The sequence below is a fragment of the Rhinoraja longicauda genome, chromosome 8 (genome assembly GCF_053455715.1).
Source record: "Rhinoraja longicauda isolate Sanriku21f chromosome 8, sRhiLon1.1, whole genome shotgun sequence".
In the NCBI taxonomy this organism is placed as follows: domain Eukaryota; kingdom Metazoa; phylum Chordata; class Chondrichthyes; order Rajiformes; family Arhynchobatidae; genus Rhinoraja; species Rhinoraja longicauda.
Window position 1 is genome coordinate 52,185,309 of NC_135960.1, and position 23,208 is coordinate 52,208,516.

Consider the following 23,208-nt stretch of genomic DNA (forward strand, 5'->3'; position numbering starts at 1 on the left):
ATTTAGACAGGACATGGATAGGACAAGTTTAGAGGGATATGCCCAAATGCAGCCAGGTGAGACTAGTGCAGATGGGACATATTGGCTGGTGTGCACACGTTGGGCCAAAAGGTCTGTTTCCATGCTGTAAAACTATGACTCTAACTACTGTATTGTATAATACGTACATATGCTGCATGGCCTCCGTGAATAGAACAAGGTTCATCACTGCGTGCACTTCATTCTAATGTTCCAGAGCATCTGTAAGAATTCTATGTAGCTTCTTCCAATCGGTTACAGGCAAATATCGAGGCTCAGCAATACTTTGAGCAAAGTGGCAATAAATCAATGGCGTTTGGGTCATATCATATCATATCATATATATACAGCCGGAAACAGGCCTTTTCGGCCCTCCAAGTCCGTGCCGCCCAGTGATCCCCGTACATTAACACTATCCTACACCCACTAGGGACAATTTTTACATTTACCCAGCCAATTAACCTACATACCTGTACGTCTTTGGAGTGTGGGAGGAAACCGAAGATCTCGGAGAAAACCCACGCAGGTCACGGGGAGAACGTACAAACTCCTTACAGTGCAGCACCCGTAGTCAGGATCGAACCTGAGTCTCCGGCGCTGCATTCGCTGTAAAGCAGCAACTCTACCGCTGCGCTACCGTGCCAAAATATGCTCATTGATAATCTAAAGCCAAAACAACAAAATATAAAAGTTTATGCTCAAACATGAAAAATATGAGCTTTACATCCTGACATGGATCTCTTTATTCAGATCAGATTGATTCTCAAAATATTTCAGTAGATAAATAAATTATTAATATTTCCATTTAATTTTTAATTAACAAAACATGTAAAACAAAAACTTTATCTAAAGATACTTATGTAAACATATAATCAGAAGTATATTTATTCTAGGTCAAAATATTTAAGCATTGCAAATGGGCAAGATTTATTAAACTATTCATTCTTAATCTAATGAAAATATTTTCAATTTCCAAAAGGTATTGACCATTATTCATGGGTTTAAATTGACCAGAGTATGACCTCTCAGTGTTGCTCATGGTCAATGCTTTGTGTATTCAGGAGAAGGCAGGAAAATGTGGTTGAGAGGGAAAAATAGACCAGCCATGATCATATGGTGGAGTGCCTCAATGGGCCAACTAGTTTAATTCTACTCCTATGTTTTAAGAGCAGATTAGGGATGGAACTAGAGATTCACCCCACGTTGTTGTGGTATATGTACACCCCTGGTATATGTACAACATTTAAATACTGAGCCATTGTATGTAAAGTAACACTTTACTATGTATAATAATGACAGAGAACTCACACTGTTGTCAGAACAAATTGGAGGTTTTGCTGTTGTGCAAGGAGAGGAATATTAAACAACACCATGTAGATACGTCATTATTTATTTTAAAGTATTCTCTAGTGCAGGCCATCACTTCACACCTTTTAAAGGAAATTACATCAATCTAGGCCAACACTGATTGGCTTAAGTTTATACTTAACTTTTAGTCAACTGACTAGATCGATCTATAAATATGTTTCCAATCAAATCAATTTGAAACCCTTGAATGATTGAGCTAGTTTTGTGGTCCCACACTTTCTGCGAATGCTCCAAACTATGACCACTATCCACATTAATCAGAGCAATCCACTCCTCCCACACGATGGTTAGCCCTAGGTTTTGTTAACATACATATATTAGTAGAATTCTACAATCCTCTGCACTGCATCGGCCCAATCTGAGCTATCTTAAATTCAGCTTGATCCACGTGCATTCATTCAAGATCTGGCCAAACCCATTTGGAGATATTTCTGGTCCTTCCCAAGCCACATGGAATTCTTTATCTATAAAATTATAAATATACATTTCCACTGCTGATCAAGATACATTAATAAATAACTTCTTCATCATCAAGTAGACAGAACTTTCAAGTTAAGTGTCTTATGTGGCAACAGCAATCTGTAAATGGGTTAATTACTTCAAAATTAGCTATTTTATTTCAGCCAATCATTATTAAATGACTCATTTTGTAAACAGGAAAATAATTTTCCACCTTGAGGTGAACTGTTGTTATGATTGTCTTTATGTTTGAGATAGATTATGAAACTAAGGCTGCATTAGCTAGTACATCAAAGTATCTCTTTGCAGTATCAAAAAGCACTTTGTAAAAGAGTTCAACATCTATCTCTTCCATTAGTTTGTCAGTATTTACTCTGGATGATTCATGAAGCCATGAAGAAATTAAGTCTGTTGGCAGCCGCACAGAATCTGGAGTAACAAACAAAATTCCCTAGCAACAGGAACAAAAACATGCCAATGAATGAATGAACAAAAACATTTGGTAAATTACCAGAATAATTCCTCAAGTTATGAACATTTATTAGCAGGTCCATTGTGTTGCTCAAGTTACATAATACTTGTTTGACAAGAAAAACTTTTAAAACCATATAACGCAATATATCAATGTTACTGCAGGAAAACTGCTCATGAGTTTGATCATTTCAGTGCAGAATATCTATTTGCCGTTAGTACATCCAAGAATCAGGTGTAGTCTAATTTTAGGGATAATTCTGCATAATGGCTTCCTGAAGTTGAAATGGACCATTTCAAAAAGTTATGTCCTTATTTAACTTGGAGATGAGGATCTCAGCTTGAACAAATACAGCATCAAACTCGCCCTGTACCTTCCTAAGATCTCTCAATTTCACTTACATCTCATCTGCTATTCTGTGCAACGGGCATCTCCAAACAATTCCTCAGCATCCTCTCGTTACCCCCTCCATTAGCTTGAGTTTATCTAAAATCCAGCAGTTGTGTTTTAAAGGAGGCACAATAGACTGGAGAAACTCAGGGGGATCAGGCAGTACCTGTGGAGGGCATGGACAGTCTACATGTCAAGTCAAGATCCGATCAACATCAATTTACTATCAGATTAGTCCGAGACCTGCAATACTTTAATTTTAAAGTTATTCTCATTTATGTATCTTTCCATGACCTTAACCCCTCCTGATTAACGCCACCCTGTGAAATTGAAAGACATTCTATTCTGGTTGATTGCACTCCACGGTCACAAATTTGGAATTATTTTCCTAATCTTTCCTACATCTCTTCTCCTTTAAGTTGATGAGAAAGTATGAACATTGGATTAGGTTGTAGCAGCATTTTGGTAACTCACACCCATACCTCATCCTCGACACGACCATCTTGGGCCTCATCACAGACAACAATGAGACGGCCTACAGGGAGGAGGTAAAGGCACTAAACAGCTGGTGCCAGGAAAATAACCTCTCTCTCAATGTCAGCAAAACTAATGAGATGATGGTGGACTACAGGAGACAGCGGGGGAGTGGACACCTCCCCATCCACATCGGTGATGCTGAGGTTGAAAGGGTCAGCAGCTTTAAGTTCCTCGGTGTGCACATCACTGAGGACCTTTCCTGGACACTGCACACGGACACAATAACAAAGAAGGCCCACTAGCGGCTTTTTTTCTGAGGTGACTGAGGAAGTTTGGCATGAACGCCAGCATCCTCACAAACTTCTACAGATGCACCATCGAGAGCCTGCTGACAGGCTGCATTACAGTCTGGTACGGGAACTGTTCTGCCCACAGCCACAAATCACTACAGAGAGTGGTGAAGACGGCACAGCACATCACTGGCAACTGTCTCCCGGCCATTCAGGACATTTTCTACCGGCGGTGCCTGCGGAAGGCATGCAGCATCATCAAGGACCACAGCCACCCAGCACGCAGGCTGTTCTCCTTGTTACCGTCAGGCAGACGATACATGAGTATGGCTGCGCGTACCACCAGACTTAAGAACAGTTTCTACCATCAGGCTTCTAAACTCAAACACATTTCAAATCATATATGTTGATTATTTTTTAATATTTTCTTTTTAACTATTTTTAATATTGTCTTTTTACCTTACTAATGTAATTTTTTATCTTATTTATCCTTGGAATATTACTGCTGAGGTGACCCGTTGTCTTGTCAAATACATTTCATTGTACTGATGAACCTGTGCCAACCTACATATGACAAATAAATTTTATTATTATTATTATTATTATTATTACAACAAAAAGTACTTTTCTGAAAGGTATATTGCGAAATCGGCTGCAAAGAGGTGTCATTTTAACCCAGGACTTTCTATTTTACCCCAACTTAAATTCTATGGAAATGCACTTTTGAAGAGAAATCAGAAAATAAAACATGGTATTGGGATCTGAAATAAGGTATGTCCAATGCAGTTGGCAAACACACCATGTAGAAAGCTCCACAACAGTTCCCACTGCCTTTCTACGACTGAAGTATGGTACATTTCTTTTCAAAGGGTGGATTACTCAATACCTGCTGCTCTCCCTCAAACAACAATTAATCAATCCCATTGCTTTTCCTTTTCCAACCTAGGATCCACATCATGCAAACGAACCATGTTAAAACCACACTCATATTTATTTATTACTTTCTGAATATTTTCATGCTAAGTGGCAATGCAATGTTCAGTGACTTTAAAGAAACTACCACCACATTTTCAAGGAATGCAAAAATAAAGCGGACGGAGGAACTCAAGGGGTGAGGTGGCATTAGTGGAGAGAAGTGGACAATCTGGACTGAACGAGTAAAGAGAGAGAGCCAGCATGAAGAGACGATGTTGGGGTGGGGGGTATTTTTTTTTTGCTTCAGATTCCAGCACTTGTAGTGTCTCCACTTTTAATGAATAGTTCATCATGTTGCGGTTATAGACTCGAAAGATATAGACAGAGACTAGACCAAGTGGACCCGTTGGGCCCAAACCTCTCCTGCATTGGTGCAGCACCCTCTCCTCCCCCCTTCCCCCACTGTCAGCCCCCTCCCCCCTCCCTCCACCCCTGGCCCCTCCCCTCCTCCCTCCCTCAAACCCCCCTCCCCACTCCATCCCCCCCCCTCCCACTCAAGGAGATAGATTTAAACTTTAAAATGTGCATAACTTTTAAAATATAACACCGATTTCAATGAAACTTCTTCCATTAGCACCAAAGGGACGATGGTGAGTAAGGTGGGCCTAAAATTGTCGCGCTATCGTGTCCCGTTTTGGCAGTAGTTCAGGAACAAACAAACAAACAAACGAGAGTTTTAGTATCTAGATACTGTTTTAGACACAAATGGTAAACTGGTGGCAATATTGTGCTCGAGTGCTTTCCCACCCCTGTCCTCCCACACAAACCTCAATTCAAACCCACATATCCATTGCTGAATGCAAAAGTGCTCCCAGCAGGAGCTCAATCAAGCATTGACTGAGGAGGAATTTATCAGAATTTATTTTTTGAAAATGTTTTTTACATTGAATGAATAAATGCCCTGACACATTTAAACATGATAATTAGGTTCAGATTAGTATAGTGAAAATTACTTTATTAACAAAATAAATATTGGTATCAGTATTTAGCCCACCATCTGTGAATAACCAAAACTTAATTATGAAAATTACCCTAAAGCACACACATGCAGAACGATCAACAAAGGGATCTACAGGAAGTGCTGCCTCAAAAAGGCAGCTAATATCATCAAAGACCCACACCACCCTGACCATGGTTTTATTTTGTTACCACCATCAGGCCGAAAGTACAGGAGCCTGAAAACCGTGACCTCCGGGTTCACAAAATAACGTATTTCCTGCATCATCAGACTCTTGAACACTGCACAACACCAACCATATCCCTACCTCAGCACTATGACCTTCTAGCAACTGTGTTTTGTTTACGGACTTCAGCTTTTGCACTATTATAGTTTGATCACCTGGTATTACTGATTATTAATTTATTGCATTGTATTGTATTATAAATTTATTTGTGTGTTATTGTGTTATCATCATATCATATCATATCATATCATATATATACAGCCGGAAACAGGCCTTTTCGGCCCACCAAGTCCGTGCCGCCCAGCGATCCCCGTACATTAACACTATCCTACACCCACTAGGGACAATTTTTACATTTACCCAGCCAATTAACCTACATACCTGTACGTCTTTGGAGTGTGGGAGGAAACCGAAGATCTCGGAGAAAACCCACGCAGGTCACGGGGAGAACGTACAAACTCCTTACAGTGCAGCACCCGTAGTCAGGATCGAACCTGAGTCTCCGGCGCTGCATTCGCTGTAAAGCAGCAACTCTACCGCTGCGCTACCGTGCCTGTTAAGCTGCAGCAAAAAAAGAATTTAATTGTTCCATTGCATACTCTGAATTGAATTAATATCTTTCTTTAAATAAGACTAACAATGTACACAGTAGTCCAGATAGGATCTCACCAATGCCTTACCTAATTGACAAAGTACCTCTCTAATTGTGCATTCAATTTCCCACACTACAAATAATAACATTCTGTTAGCTTTCCCAATTACTTGCACTGCTTGGTTTTTAGCCCTTTGCAAGTCAGGCAGCAGCACATTGAGATCCCTTTGCAATCCCTCTCAATATTGGGTAATATACTTGGCTATATAATAAGGCACCACACTAGAAATCGGATTGGATAATGAGCCTGGCTTAGTGATAGTGAAGTTTCACTGGGGCAGCATTTTGGGAACATGATCATAATTCCCCAAGTTTTAAGATAGTTGTGGTTAAGGATAAAACTGGTGCTTGAGTGAAAGGGTTAACCAGGGAGAAAGCTAATTACAATAGTATTAGGCAGGAACTGGGGAAGTAGTAGATTGGGAGATGCTGATTGAGAGTAAATTCACATCTGACATATGGCAGTCTTTTAAAGGCTAGCTTATTAGAGTTCAGGATCAGCATATTACTGTGAGGATGAAAGACAAGGGTGGCAAGGTTTGTGTGTTGTCTGATTCTACGTGCCTATGATCTTCATTTTTATTGTACCTTATCGTATGACAAAAGGTGTAGAGGTATGACATATGACAAAATAGGTATGACATATGCCAAAAATACATATTTGTTGTTCAGTACAAGCTCTGTATTATGACCTAAATGGTAATCCTCATTATTTTCAATTTAAAAACTGTCTTGGAGGTGCAAAGTGGGGTTAATAACATTAAAAGAACATTAAAAGAACCACTGGAAATGTAAAACTAATTAAGAACTTCACACGATCAACCTTGTAAGCAAATATATTTTGAAATAACATTTTAACATACGTTTTCCTTATTAAAGATTTTAATAGGAAAATGTGATTTCTAAAAGCATTGTTATGGTATCTAGTTTCCTGCATCAACATAAATAAGTAATATTTACCAAGCAAACATACCTGGAAGATGTTGGACAGGTCTCGTAACTTAAAAATATAATGGAACTTGATAACTGTAGGTAAGATGATTTGGCTCATTTTCTAAAGAAGACAAATAGAAGCCCAAACAACAGTAGGAACAATTTTCATTAACTGTAACTGAAATTGTTTTCTTGAAAGTCTTCTTCTTCTTGCGTATGGCGTGCACAGCCTAAAGTTGTAGGTCAAGGGTAGACATCCAGGCCAGGGTAGCATCAATTGCTGGGTGGATGGCCTTGATGCCAACAGGGAAAAGCCTCAGTGAGCAGTCATTCACAATGTGTGGGATGGTCTGGTCTGGATATCCGCAGTCGCAAGCAGGGCTGTCTATCATCCCCCACTTGTGCAGGTGGTGGGCTGTTCTTGCATGGAGGGTGCGGATCCTGTTCAGGGTTAGCCATTCCTTGCAATGGAGATCAAATCCCAGTTGTTTCACGGTGGGGTCTGTGATGACCTCTCCGTTGTTGGTGTTGGCATCTTTCCAGGCTCTGCCCAACTCAGTCTTGGGGTCAAAGTCTTCCAGGGATTTGGCTGAAAACCAGAAGGGTTTGCTGGATTTCAGGTGCATGTTGGGCAGATTGTTCAAGTCTTGAAAGTAAGCATTAAGAATACTGCTGTACATTGTCGCCAAAGAATCTACTCCTGGTATATTTATTGCAAAAAACGAGAAGTGCCTCTGTAAACCAGGAAACCAGTAAACAATCAAAATCAGGATTATTGAACCTCTGCAGCACAAAATGAAAACATAACTAGAGGGGAATATTTTTTTGTTGTAAATTTAAAGTTCTCACAAAACACATGGCTGGCTTGTATTGCACGAGAGCTTTAACATTATGCATGTATTGGACAATTCAGAAGGCAAAAATAAGTAACAAGGGCAACTGGAGTTGCATGGTGAATATAAATTAAAAGATATGAGGACAAGGAATTCAGTTTTAGAATTTTCCACAACAGTAATACATTATTGTAGAAACAAAGAACTGCAGATGCTGGTTAATACACAAAAGGACACAGTCCTGGAGTAACTCAGCAGGCCAGGCAGCATCTCTGGAAAACATTGATTAGTAACATTTTGACCTGAAATGTCAGGGATGGTTAAGAGGCAGAAAGATTACAGATGTCATGTAAAGTTGCAAGGCTGTAAAAGGTTCCAGAAGTGAAGACAAGAGGCAGTTAAAAATGAAGAAAACATTAAAATCATTCCAATTATTTTCAAGGAAGCATTTGTAAATTAGTCAGAAAGCAAAGTGAAACAGGACCTGTGGAGAAGTAGGTTTTGCATGTTAATATCGAGTAGAAATGTGAAGCCTACTATGAGTGTTGGAAAAATAAGAGACTTAGAACATAATAAAGGCATGGGTTCAGGTTTAAACAAATGAGATGGATTCAGGGAGTAAATCAGGAGCTGCTGTGGAAGTGGGAATAGATGTTTTTTAATGCAATGGATTATTCAACCGTGCATCCAATATGACATCAACGATGTGATTTATCTTTAGGTGTAGATTTAGTTTTATTATTGTCAGGAGTACCAAGATACAGTGAACAGTTTTGTTTTGCATGCTATGCGATCAGATGAGATAACACTATTCATAAATACAGTCAAGTCAATTCTCAAGTACAATAGGTAGAGCAAAGGAGAATAATGCAGAATATAGGTCTCAGCATTGTAACGCCTTGTGTTCCAGAGAAAAAGTCCAATGAATGCCACGTCCCCTCGACACCAGTGAACATCCAGGGAACGGACATTGAGAGAGTGGACTCTTATAAGTACCTGGGTGTTTACCTGAACAATAAACTGGACTGGACTGATAACATTAATGCACTTTATAAGAAAGGCCAGAGCAGACTGTACCTGCTGAGGAGACTCAGGTCCTTTGGAGTGGAGGGGGCACTCCTGAGGACTTTCTTCGACACTGTGGTGGCATCAGCCATTTTCTATGGAGTTGTTTGCTGGAGCAGCAGCATCTCAACTCCTGACAGGAAGCGACTTGATAAACTGGTCAGGAAGGCCAGCTCTGTCCTGGGTTGCCCCCTCGACTCAGTGCAGGCGGTGGGAGAGAGGAGGATGATGGCAAAGCTATCACTGCTGGACAATGACTCCCACTGCATGCAGGACACTGTCACTGCACTGAGTAGCTCTTTCAGTGACAGACACCTTCACCCCAAGTGTGTGAAGGAGAGATAGCGAAGGTCCTTCCTTCCTGCTGCTGTCAGACTACACAACCAGCACTGTTCCCAGTAGACCAGTAAATAAAGACAATTATCTTTATTTTATTTATAATGAATGCTTATCTATTTTTGCTATCCACTTTGCTGCTGTAACCCTGCAAATTTCCCAGTTGTGGGATGAATAAAGGATTATTATTATTATTAGTAGTAGTAGAGGTGTCAGAGGTTATGGGGAGAAGGCAGGAGAATGGGGTTAGGAGGGAGAGATAGATCAGCCATGATTGAATGTCGGAGTAGACTTGATGGACCAAATGGCCTAATTCGATTCCTATCACTTATGCCCTTATGACAAAGTACCGGTGACAATCCTGTCTTCTTTATTTTTCTTATGCATGCAGAATTATCCTTAAAACCACTACCTTTAGCAGAAGAGAGCCCTACCTGAAGACGCATATTTACAGAGAAGCTGCCAGCTGCAGGATTCATGCAAGTGTGTATTGGCAATTATGAATTTCTTTCAGAACGAACTTCTGTCTGTTATACCTAATGACATAAAGAGATAGGAGTTTGCCAATTATTTGGTATTTTACATTTCCTACTTTTTTTTCCCTATATTGATCAGTACTGCAAGATTGTATTTTCTAGGTCCATCCAATTTTCTGATGATGCCATTTATTAAGTATTATTTTTCCACAGTTTACAGAAATTAGTAAATTGCAGTGCTTCTATTAAAATCCATACCTTATTATAGCCAAGATACTGTTCAATTGTTTAAAACATTAAAGTCAGAAATTAGCTTACTTATGCATCCAGGATGTTTACCGTATTAACCCACATCATAGTTTATCTGTAAGCTTATTTTACCACTTGAAGTCTGTCAATGTTGATGCCTAAACATCAAGATAAACATATTTTGAGCCTAAGGTATGAACCTATTTATTGATAACAATTATGAGAATTCTGAAAGTATCATCTGTCCTACGAAGTTCCTGGTAGTTCCTCAAGATTGCAAAAGCTTCCATTTCGGTTCAATGGGTTCTGGTCTTTGATGAGGCCAGCAGACCTGACCACACACTCGACATACAGGAGCTAAGAAAGGCAAGCAGGTGGGTACTGTGGGAGATGGTATGCTCCTTTTGCACTCAAAAGCACTCAAAATTCTCAACACTATTCTGAGTACTCCTTTTCTATTTTGAGGCCAGGGATTCTCAAAAGTGGGTGCAAGCCTTGAGCCACCCTTGACTTATTTCCTCTGTACACCTTGTAATCTCTTCTAGTAACAGAATTCATGCCTGGTTTGGGAGTCTCATGTTAGGTGGAGGAGTTGAGTGGCCAGCCCATTGTAGCCAACTGATTAGAATTACAATCTTACAGTGAGGGGAATTAGACTGGGTGATATTTGGTTAGACAAAGCGTTATCAGTGGGTATTTTTGTCCTGTATGCAATAAGAGCAGCTAAAAATAATCCCACTATTGATGCTGCAAAATCTGTGTTGATAAACAGGAAGTGTTGGAAATACTTAACGGAATAGGTAGAAACAATCACAAAACTATAGAAAAGATGGATTGATTGAATAGATCGAAAAGATGCAAACAGGGCCTTCGCCCCACCGAGTCTGTGCCGACCACTGATCACCATTCACACTAATTCTGTGTTGCCTCACTTGCGCAGACACTTCCTACATACTAGAGGCCAATTAATCTACAAACACACAAATCTTTGGGATGCGAGAGAAAACCAGAGCACCCTGAGGAAATCCATGCAGTCACAGGGAGAATGTGCAAATCCCACACAGGCAGCACCTGAGGTCAGGATTGAACTTGGGTCTCTGGCGCTACATAGAAGCACCTCTGCCAGCTGTGTCACTCTGCCATCCAATTTAAATGATGCAATCACAAGGTTTTAAGATGCATAGAAACATGTAAGTGCAGCATCTTGCACTAAATGTTGTACCCTTCATCCTTTATCTGTACACTCTGGATGTCTTGATTGTATTCATGTATAGATTTTCTCTGCACACAAACAAAAGCTTTTCACTGTTTCTCGGTACATGTGACATTAATAAACTAAACTAATCTAAGATCTGTGACAAAACGAGTTGCAGGAGAGATTAACCGACAAGGAGAGATAATAATACAAGGTGAAAGAAGGTAATTGTACAAGAAACAAAATAACAGCCAGAAAATAGCACAGATGGAAGCGGAGAAAGTAAACGTTAGCCGAGATTAGTAAAGATACTGTAATGCTCATTATTAGCAGTTTCTAAGTCCAGAACATTACAATATGTCTATAGTTTAAGGGGGGGGGGGGGGAGCAGTTGTTAATATTTAGTTCACTGGATCAGGATACAGGTATAAGGTCAGAGCCAACATGGAATGGAGAATTCAAGTGACAGGTAACAGGAAAAGTGGAGTAATGTTCAATGATTAATGAACAAAATCTGTTAAGAAAATGAAAGAATGGACTTCCAGGAAGCTGGATGGGGAAAGTATATTCAAGATAGACACAAAATGCTGGAGTAACTCAGCGGGACAGGCAGCATCACTAGATAGAAGGAATGGGTGACGTTTCAGGTCGAAACCCTTCTTCACACAATGAAACGTCACCCATTCCTTCTCTCTGAGTTACTCAAACATTTTATGCCTATCTTCAATTTAAACCAGCATCTGCAGTTCCTTCCTATACAAAGTATATTCAAGATAGCTATGGGAATTTGTAGATTTATAGTTGAACACAAGCGAATCCCCTTAAAATAAAGATTTCGAAAAGTTAAGGCAGGAAATAGAAGAGATGAAGGATGGAAATTTATAGAAGAATTGATGAAACTGTGTAGGTCATGCAGAGATTTAGAATGTAAAAAGAGAAAATAGAAAAAAACATGAATAGAGTGAGAACAAAGAATGTTCTACATACCCCACAAGGATATGATGATCAGCCATGATCACAATGAATGGTGGTGCTAGCTTGAAGGGCCGAATGGCCTCCCCCTGCACCCATTTTCTATGTTTCTATGTTTCTATAGGCATTTCTTGGACTACTACAGGTGTTCAATGCGACACATTTTATCTCAAGGAAGTGCATGCAATCAAAGGAGAGCTCATTTAATGTAATAATATTTAGAGCAATGGAGAAGGGTGATAGTCGGATGGGTAGGTGGACCTCCGTTTGAGGAAAATAATTTTATTGAAAGATGTCCTTTTTCAATTACCAACTTTCAAAAAAAGTTCAGACTATGATTGCTCCTTTACACAGCTATCAGCTTCACGAAAAACAATATACATATACTGACTGGCAAAATGTACCAGTGGCTATAATCTAGATGTTGCCTCATTAGAGTATGCGGTTGGACCGTACCATAGGCATCTACTTCAGGCATATTAAGATCGTCAATAAAATAAATCAGTTTTTTTGTTCCTTCAGGAGCATAATTTCTTCCAGCCTTCTTTTCCAGAGATTTCTCTAGAATCCCTGTGTCAATGAAAATAATGCATGACACTGATTTCTTTAGAGTGAGCAGACTTAGGGAACTTTGTTTCATGTATTTTGTGTTTTTATGACTGTTGGCAGATCAATTTCCCTCCTGGGATAAATAAAGTTATATCGTCTCGTATCGAACTTTTCAGCATACACAACATAATAAGGATTATTATAAATACAATGCAATTATCAAAACATTTTTATAACATTTATCAAATGCACATTTTTCTGATATCTTTATATGTTGAATAATTAAAATTTTCAATTAGCCTTCGAAGATTATATACAGATGCAGTCTGCTACGAATCCCAGTCTCTACTGGGATTTGTACACAAGCGTCTTCCAGAAAGTGTGCTGTGTATGTCACAATAACGGTCAAACAACAACGGTCAAACAACAACAATGTTACAGCAACGGTCAAACGATTAGAACTGAACCAAATCAAAAGGAATAAAGGACTGTATGTACAATCATTGTATTCCAGAAGTAAAAACAGGAATTTAATACCTGTTTCCATGAATCAGACAATGGCACCTCGTCCTTTTCATTGTAAAGAGCATCTTGTCCAAAGGCATGTGGTAACAGTCATGTGTTACCCTTCCCACTATGAAGCAGTAGAATTAGTAGTTTAGAGAATGTAATAGCAGATTACAAATATTTTTCTACCAAAGTAATACATGTACCACATTAATCAAATTACATTACTATTCAAAGGACAGGACGGTGACAACACTGTACTGATAAATGAGAATTCCACGCTGGCACATACAAACATAAAATACATAGAATCAAGATTAGTTCTTCGAGTTCTAAAATCTGTAATGATTACAGTCTGTTTGTACTTCAAATGGGGGTATATGTAATTGTTGGTCAATGACACTCATGACTGAAGTGTGGAGAAGAGGCAAGTCATTTCGTAACTGACTGCTGCATTCATTTTTTAAAGCTTCTGGGAGCTTAAAGCATGGTGGGATAAAAATCCTTGATTGATAGCAGGGTGAAGACATGGGTCAGGCCTACATACAACAGTTAGACAAATGCCAATTTGTATAACTTCACAAAACAATTGATTTGCATTTTTTTGTTGACGTTGAAAGTGAAGCTAAGGTAAAATAGTACCAGCTCAAGAGTTTGGCTCAAGCAGATTTGAGATAATGCTCTTTAAAGTTTGACTGCAACCCTAGTCATCAATTAACTCTAGAGATTTGATTGACAAATTGAAGACTATCAGACTGAGACGAAATAAAAATTAACAGATGCCTTATTTTACAATGAACATTGTAGATTTACAATCTACCATGGTATTTACATCAAAAATCAATAAATTTAATTCTTTTGAACTATTCTTCAAAACTAGAATCATGTGTATGATTCATTGACTACTATCTGTCCAACATATGGAATCAAACTCATCTTCTCTGCATGAAGATTGATAGAGGCAGGCAGGCAAGCAGACCAATGTGACACTACATCTGAAAAAAAACCCACCCTGGCCACCATTGTCAATCAAGAGAACTACAAAGCAGCTTTGTTAGAACCCTACTTACAAGTCTGACCCACATTTTCACTACAAATGCAGCTGCCAATCAAAAATAACTCCCCTACAAAGTTTCCATGCAGAATAAGATCGGCAGTTGCAGTGACCTGTCCCAAATACACTGAATAAACTGCCAGATGGACACCTATTCACACAGATTCGCTGGAATCAATCATGCATATCAGAAATGACAAAACTGCATATGCCTCCATATGCTACCCAGGAATGCAAATTTTAGCCAGAAAGTAACAGTTTAATTTTAGAAATGTCAGGAAAAGTTAGTATTAACTGATCTTGACCCTATGTGTTTTGTTACAATTAAATAACTTAAATTGATAGTTGAACAGAAACAAAGATAACATTTTATAATCTCAACTAATTTGTAGAATTAACATTGAAACAATGAGAAAGTTCTTGCTCTGGAGCATGGCCAAGGTTGTATTTTAGTTAAAAGGAACTTTAATTATGATATAGTTTTCAGTTACCTTTGAAGGTTCCTTTGACACGAGAATACTCTTTCCTATGCCTGCATTCCCAACCAACATCACTGGTTTTCCTTTCTCCACAAGTAAATCAATGAGATATTTCAGGCCAACATTCTTGAGTATGAACGAGTACATCCTATTTATATAAAAATAAAAAATCATATCCAAAATGGAATAGTAATGCTCTTGTCATCAAGAACAAACGGTTAAAATAATTCTTGCAACTGCATTTGTTCCCTGCTTACTAAGAAATAATCTATAAAACATGTTTCTTATTTTCAGACTGCGCCAGAGTGCCACTTTTGATTTGAAGAACTTTGTTACAAGCAGTACAATCAAAATGCAAAAAATAAAGCAAATTAATTAGATACCCGAGATATCTTAATTGATTAGTGTTGTTGATGGATACTGGGAAAATTCTCTAATTTTTATTGAAATAGGGAGGTATTAGATCTTAGCTGGAACTAGCTGACAAGGTTTCAATTTAATGCCCTTCACAAAAGACAGCACATCATACAACACAGTCTTTCTTCAATACTCCAATAGATTGTACACCAAGGCTATGTACAAACCTTCAATGTATCTTCAATGCACAAACCTATAGGCAAGAGTTGCCAGATCTATTAATCCATTATAAATTGCATTTTTTGTGAAATTTAGGATAAAAGAACCAGTTTAAAAAAAGTATTACAACAGTACATTCCAGGAAATATGAACAGGAATTTGTAAGAGGGTCTTTTATTAGTACTTTTCTAATCAAAAACTTTGAAAACGGTATACATAATACCAAAAGTATATCAGAAAACTTTCTAAGCACTACAGCTGTTGATTTTACTGAATTCAGACCCACATTTTAAATGCACGAGTTAATTGCAATGCTTTTGTTAGGAATTTAAAATGTAGTGAATATCAATTAATAGCAATATATCTGAACACTTTCTATATAATGGAGATGGGTAGCCTTGATCTTAAATTGTGTAGAATATCATTTGAAAATTGTTTACAAATTACATTTTATGCAAGAAAGTTCTATGTAGTAAACTTGAAAATAAGTAGAATTCACAAAACAAAAAGACAAAATTGTGAAAAATTGTGTTCAGTGATGCTTCTGTCAATAATACCAGGGCTGATTAGGCAAAAAATGTAGCTTTCTGCAAAGATTATCTTATAATTTACATCGGTCATAAACTAGTTTAAAGCTGCTGCAAATTACATTATTTATCTTTGTTCGGCTACAGTACCGTCAAAGTTATTGGACAGATCCTACCACTAACATTGCCATTTCTACATTCCTTTTCATCACTGTAATTATAATTATGAAGGTTATTGGAAGCAACAAGAGTTTCTGTAATGTTCAAAAAATAAAACTAATTTTTAGTGCAATACATATAGACATTCTGAAGACAGTACTTAAAGCAAATCCCCCAAAGCAAAAACTGCTATTTTACATTATGTGTTTCAAAGTTTCTTTTTAAATTACCATCTTTTATTTATTCTAATGAAGAGCATTAGCAATGAAGTCTTGCACAGAGGTAAGCATTGATCACATCATTAATCACACATCATGGACAGTCACAAATCAAGTTCTAACAGCAAGCAGTGAATCAGAGGCAATGAAGCATAAACTCCTTCACAATTTATGATCTCTCAAATTGCATCTTTTCAACCATTAAATTGCAAGATACCATAAATTTTTATCTTCTTCACTTCAGTCACATTATTGATTCTGCCTGGTGGAATATAGAAAAGCACTAAATCTACAGTGTTGAATTAAATTCGAGTCCTTTCTCAGAAAAGTAACTAAAGAGAAAGATCAAGGCTGTTAATTCACACTTACGAACAAATGATGGAAGCATTAAAATTTAAATATACAACAGGGATTTGAAAGAGCCATATCAATGCCAGTTCTAGTCACCATCAACCTTGAATTTTTAAACTATCTGCACTTTGTTCTACTGAATTCTGAATCCAAACACATTAAAGCAATGTCCAATTTGATGACATTTGGGTTGGATGAAAGACGGTTATGTACCACTTATTTCCTGTTTGAAATAATAAGTAATTCTATTATGTACGAATGTATTTTGGTTTTGAAGGATGCTCTTAAACCTGTTCTGAGTTATCCTACCTGTAGAGGAGCATCTGGTGCCATTTCAAAACTTGGTACCTGTTCGGTCCATGGAGTGAATCTTTTGGCATCAGAGTCAATATAATAATCAAAGATTGTCCCTTGTGATGGGAATTTAACAGTTCTCATCTTATTGGTCCACCATCTACTAAATTCGACTCGACAATCAATTAGCTAGTAAAAGATAAGCTACAATTCAGCTTTCTATTTTACATTGGTGGAAGGTTATTAAATTCAAAAGATTAAATCAAAATAAGAACCTAGAATAGGAAAAGTGGGCCACCAGGTCTTTCAAAACTGCGTATTGGGAAGCAGTCTGGAGAAAGTGGACATGTAATGTTTCGTGTCATTTCTTCCTGACCCACAACATCACCTATCCATGATTCCCAGAGATGCTGCCTGACCCGCTGAGTTACTCTAGCACTTTGTGACGTTTCTGAAGTACACCATACTAATCACTATGAAGAGACTCCGGTTTTTTCTTCCAAGAACCAGAAGGTTTGATGAAAATGATTAGAAGATCCAGGATCCAATTAACTACAAGTACAAGGCTTTCCTTGATCAGAAGCTCTACAGGGAACCAAAGACCGAGGACAAGCATAAAATCCGACTTAAATAAACAGAATGATGGGTGGAAATAGCTCATTAGGCTCAGCAGCTAGCTGAGTGTCATGATGTTCTCATCACTATCAAGGCCATTATTTTGTAATAGTGCTCCATCAAACCCCAGATGAAATCCAGCAATTAGATAGTTAGATATTAAACTAATGCTTAATTTGCCTTAAAATAGTTTTCTTTATTTACTACCTTCAACCAGTTTAAATTCTTAGTCAGCTTAAAATCGGTAGACGTCAATGATCATTTAAAGACCCATTTTATATTCACATCACTGGCCAATTTTTATAGATTTTTCTTTCCCTGAGAGTTCCCTATAATATGTTCAGCTCCACACATTAAGGGACTATTTTATTTCACTGCACCAATTAAAAATAGCTTGTAAAATAGAAAGGAAGATGCTTGAAGCTTACTTGATCTTGGAACAGTGCTCCACCAAAAGCCCAGACACAAGCAAATACAAAGTACATCTCAAAGACCTTACGGGGAGAGTCTGGGTGTTAATAAGCAGTCCAGTAAAGAACATAAAGTCTACAAGAGAAGAAAATGTTTTGTGAAACAATCAAAAACTTTAAGACAAAAAAATATAATTCTAGACTGGCACAAGCCAGCTTCAGTCCCATTACTTTTAAGATTTTAAAAATCTATTCAAAAGAGTTTTAACAATTGAAAGTGGTAATAACAGTCAAACGCTACAATATTCTTACCCCAAGTAACAATTTACAAACTAAAACATTGAATTAAAAATGCATTGTACCTGTACAATACTGTTTTCAGGAATTGGAGTAATAGTTTTTAAATTACCACGCATTCGTTCCAGACAGATTGGAACATATTTCTCAAGCAGTATGGTAAGATTTGCCTGCTCTGACCAAGCTTCATGAGTGTCAATCCAGCTAGTGACATACCTACAAAAGGAATGAAAAGTGAGAGGATATATGATTAAAATTACAGGTAGTTCTGCTATAACCCGTGTTTCCATAATGCGAAGTGAACATAATGCAATTGATTCATTAGAGAACACTACTTGCATTACGTGGATCGAATTGATTATAACGCTATTTCGATAAGCAATTAGAGAACAACTTAAAAGTTCCTTTGGAAATTGGCAAGCAGAACAAAAGCTGTCTTGGAAAAAAATCATGGGGCGGAAGAAAGAGTTTCCATGTAATCTTCCCACAATAATCAGACATTATTGTCTCTGAAGAACACAGTCTGTCAGTTTCACTGCAGGTGGTCATTGAAATTGACAAGCAACTGGTTTTTGGCAATGGTACTCTATTACACAATGTAACATAGAGGCTTTAGTATTTCTGGCAGTAATACAAATAAGCTTACAGCCATTCATAGTTACATTTGAAAATCCTGTGGGAAAAATGACTTTGTAATTGATAGTCTGAAACTCTGTAACTCCTAACTCCCTTTGCCCCATTGACACGACTGATTTAATAACACAATTTTCTATAAAACATTGTTTCTTACAATGTTTCTACGATAGAAAAGCTATCTATACAGGTGACCCCTGCATTATTGGTGGAAAAGGGGTGGAGGGATTATACAGGCCATTTTTGATAATGCAATACCATATCATATGCACAGGTGTCAAGAAACACAATTGGAAAAAAAATTGTCTTGACTTATTTATTGTCTTGTCATATAAATTTAGTGAGAGTGAATTTTATTCCGTTTCAAACTTTTGGGTATTGATTTGTGAATCATGTAAGGGCAAATTTCCATCATTCGAATGGCTGTAATACTGGGGACATCTGCGTAGGTTTTACAAAGTGAGGCAGCTGGAGTGCTTCAGAGTAAGCAAACTTTTCTTTTAACTGCCCATCGTGGAAATCTGCAATAAAGCAGAAAATGCTATAAACATCAGGTAGCATATGCGAGAAAAGAAACAGAATGAACATTTCAGATTAAAGTTATGCCATAGAATTTTTAACCTAGAACATTAATTCCATTTCTCTTCCACTATAAATGCTGTTTGACTTACAGAATATTTCCAGAACTTTTAGTTTTTAATTCAGAGTAAAGTTACTTACGGACTCCATCCTAAATCCTGTGGATTGACAAATATTATGCCAGCCCTGGACACTGTGGCAGGAGTGGCAGCGTGTAGGTGACTGATTTCAAATAACAACTGCATGGAGGAAGTCAAAGATATACGCTCATTGCTAGCTAAAGTCAGTACCTAGAGACAGAGAAAAAAAATATTTTGACTACCAAGATAATAGCTGAAATGAGGAACACAGAAATGAGCCTTCTCCCACACTTGGTTTAATGTATAATAAGTGTACGAGCTGGTCTTGACGGCAGAGGAAGAAAAAAGGGCAAAGATTTGTCAATGCTGGGAATTCTGACAGGCAACCATCAATCAAATTAAAGAGAGACGGAGCCAGTGATTTTCAGGTGATGATAACATTCTGTGGCCTCAAAGACAAATGTTTGCAGCTTTTACTTTCAGTGAAAGTACATTAGGTTTTCCCCTTTTGCCCAATATTTGGGTAATACTCCCATTTCCTTTCATGAGGGATGCACTAAGAAAGGAAACATTCATCCCATCCCTAGCCATTCCTGTTAGACAATTTGAAGTTTTTTCCTAAGCATAAGTAAATGCATATTTCCAAACGGTTTAAATTAATTTGGCCCATAATTAAAATCATATATACTTGAAAAAACATTAACATTTCTATTTCATAAACAGGTCTGTCTAGTGAGTACCACTAAATAGTGAACTTCTTCAAACAAAAAAAGGAAAAACTGTCAAAATGTTAAGGGATATTAACAAATCATATTTAAAAAATGGCAACATTGAAAATGTTCTAGATTCACAGCCAAATACCTGGAAATAAAATTTATTTTTAATTCAAATGTTCTTTCCAGGAACTGAAACCATTCATCAGCTTTTATTACAAATTCTCAACTATTGCATCCATATATATTTCAATTAAAATTAAAACTACTCTTAAGTTTCTAAAAGTTAAATTGGGCCTTTGAGCCAAAGTATTAGTTAAGAATTGTATGCACACATCCATCCAGAAGTATGTTACTTTCCATATCAGGCAGGGTTTTTAAGCACTTGTACACTGAATGTCTAATACCCTCTCAGAATCCTGCTGCAACTTTAATTTGCTGAGATACCCAAGCACTTCACACATTTTCAAATTATGAATATTTATTGTAATCAGTTACATTCCTAGCCAACAGACTCCAAGCTTTTCCTCCTCTCCAAACTGAAATCAATCCAAGTCTTCCTCTCTACCTATAGGCAGCAATCATGAGGCCAACAATGAATTTGTCTGTAGTCAGTTGTATTGTCAATGGCCCAGAAGCCAAACATTTACCTGATGATGTAACTTTTCCTTCAGTGCCAAGTTCATTACACTGAGGTTTGATGAGTCTATCTCATCAGCTGGAGTGTGGTTCTGACCTCATTGGAGATCTTTGAACTATCTTTAAGCGGACCTTATTGGATTTCAATGTTATAGAAACATAGAAAATAGGTGCAGGAGTAGGCCATTCGGCCTTTCGAGCCTGCACCGCCATTCAATATGATCATGGCTGATCATCCAACTCAGTATCCCTTACCTACCTTCTCTCCATACCCCCTGATCCCTTTAGCCACAAGGGCCACATCTAACTCCCTCTTAAATATAGCCAATGAACTGGCCTCAACTACCTTCTGTGGCAGAGAATTCCACAGATTCACCACTCTGTGTGAAAAAAAGTTCTCATCTCGGTCCTAAAAGACTTCCCCCGTATCCTTAAACTGTGACCCCTTGTTCTGGACTTCCCCAACATCGGGAACAATCTTCCTGCATCTAGCCTGTCCAACCCCTTAAGAATTTTGTAAGTTTCTATAAGATCCCCCCTCAATCTTCTAAATTCCAGCGTGTACAAGCCGAGTCTATCCAGTCTTTCTTCATATGAAAGTCCTGCCATATCTTTGCATTAAAAGTTGTAACCTTTATCCGTGCACTGTGAACAGCTTGATTGTATTCATGTAAAGTATTTTATTTGACTGGATCACATGTAAAAAGCTTTTCACTGTACCTTGGTACACGTGACAATAACAACCTACACTAATCTAACTGGGATTCCTTGGAGGAATAATACAAAGCTGAGGTTAAAAGATTGGGGGATGTGAAATAAACTGTTCAGAATTTGCTCCTCGGTGTTGTAACAAACTATAAACGTGTTAAGACACGGACTTTTAAACAATGCAAACACATGTAAACTACTAATCTTGTTATCATCCATAACTGTATTGAGTGATTCTATCCACTTGGGGTCAATATCTCCATTTAAAACTATCCACTTAGGACCTGCATGAACAACACAGAAAAGTTCCCTCATGGTCATTGAAAACAAACCTGTTGAGAAAAGAAACAAAGATTTTATTTCCAATTTACAGCTGATAAACAAAACCTTGGCAACAAATAATTTATAAGCTCCTTTCAGAATCAATTATTCATCGTGCATAATAGACGACCTGCAAATGTGGTTGGAGCAAAGTTTAAAGATGATGTGTGAAGCTTTGAATATTTGGAATGCAAGGCTACTGCCAGGGGTGATAGTGGAGGCAGATATAATGGTAGTCTATAAGAGGCTTTGAGATAGGCACATGGATATGCAGGGAATAGAGGGAAATGGATCATCTGCAGGCATATGAGATTAGTTTAATTTGGCATTATGTTCGGCACGGACATGGCGGGTTGAAGGGCTGTACTGTTTAATGTTACTTCTCACTCCCTCAAAAGTTCAATATTTACCAAAAAACACTTCAACAGGGCTGAACTTGACAATAGCTAAATCTACCACATCAAACTGAACATCAAAATAAGTAAGTTCTAATTTTTTTAAAAATAATTACTATATTAAAGGTTATTAAAACATTAAAACAAGAGTCAATAATTTCAGCAAAATGCAAAATTGGTTCTCCAAATCAGGTTCTCCAAATCCATTCTCTTATCATGTATCCGTATACTGTGAATGGCTCGACTGTAATCATGTATTGTCTTTCTGCTGACTGGTTAGCACGCAGCAAAAGCTTTTCACTGTACCTGTGACAATATTGTACATGTGACAATAAACTAAACTGAAACTAGGTGATGTTTTGGTCAGGACTCTTCTTCAGATTGCATGGAGGGTTGGGGAGGGGGGAGCTGGACGAGAGGTGAGGGCAGGATACAGCCTGGTAAGGGATACAGATGAGGAGGGTATTTGATAGGAAGATGGTTGGGCAAAGGGCAGAGATAAAAAGACAAAAAGTGTGAGAAAAGGATAGAAGATTTGTGAATTGTGAAACCAGAGGAAGGAATATGGATGGATGGGGATAACTGGGTGCAAGTCCAGGTGGAGCACATGAAAAAGAGGGGGAAAGAAATAAATAAAAAATATATTAACACATTAAAAATGGGGGGTTGTTTACTGTGTCTTCTATTTCTTGAGAACATTTTTTTAACAATGTATTTGAGGCAAATATATTATATGATCCTAATTATAAAACATCTATAT

At 37.8% G+C, this 23,208-nt stretch overlaps 1 pseudogene; it reads right to left on the minus strand.

The window, feature by feature from the left end:
* LOC144596366 (dynein axonemal heavy chain 11-like) overlaps positions 1-23,208 on the minus strand; it is a 168,648-nt pseudogene that overhangs the window by 93,410 nt on the left and 52,030 nt on the right.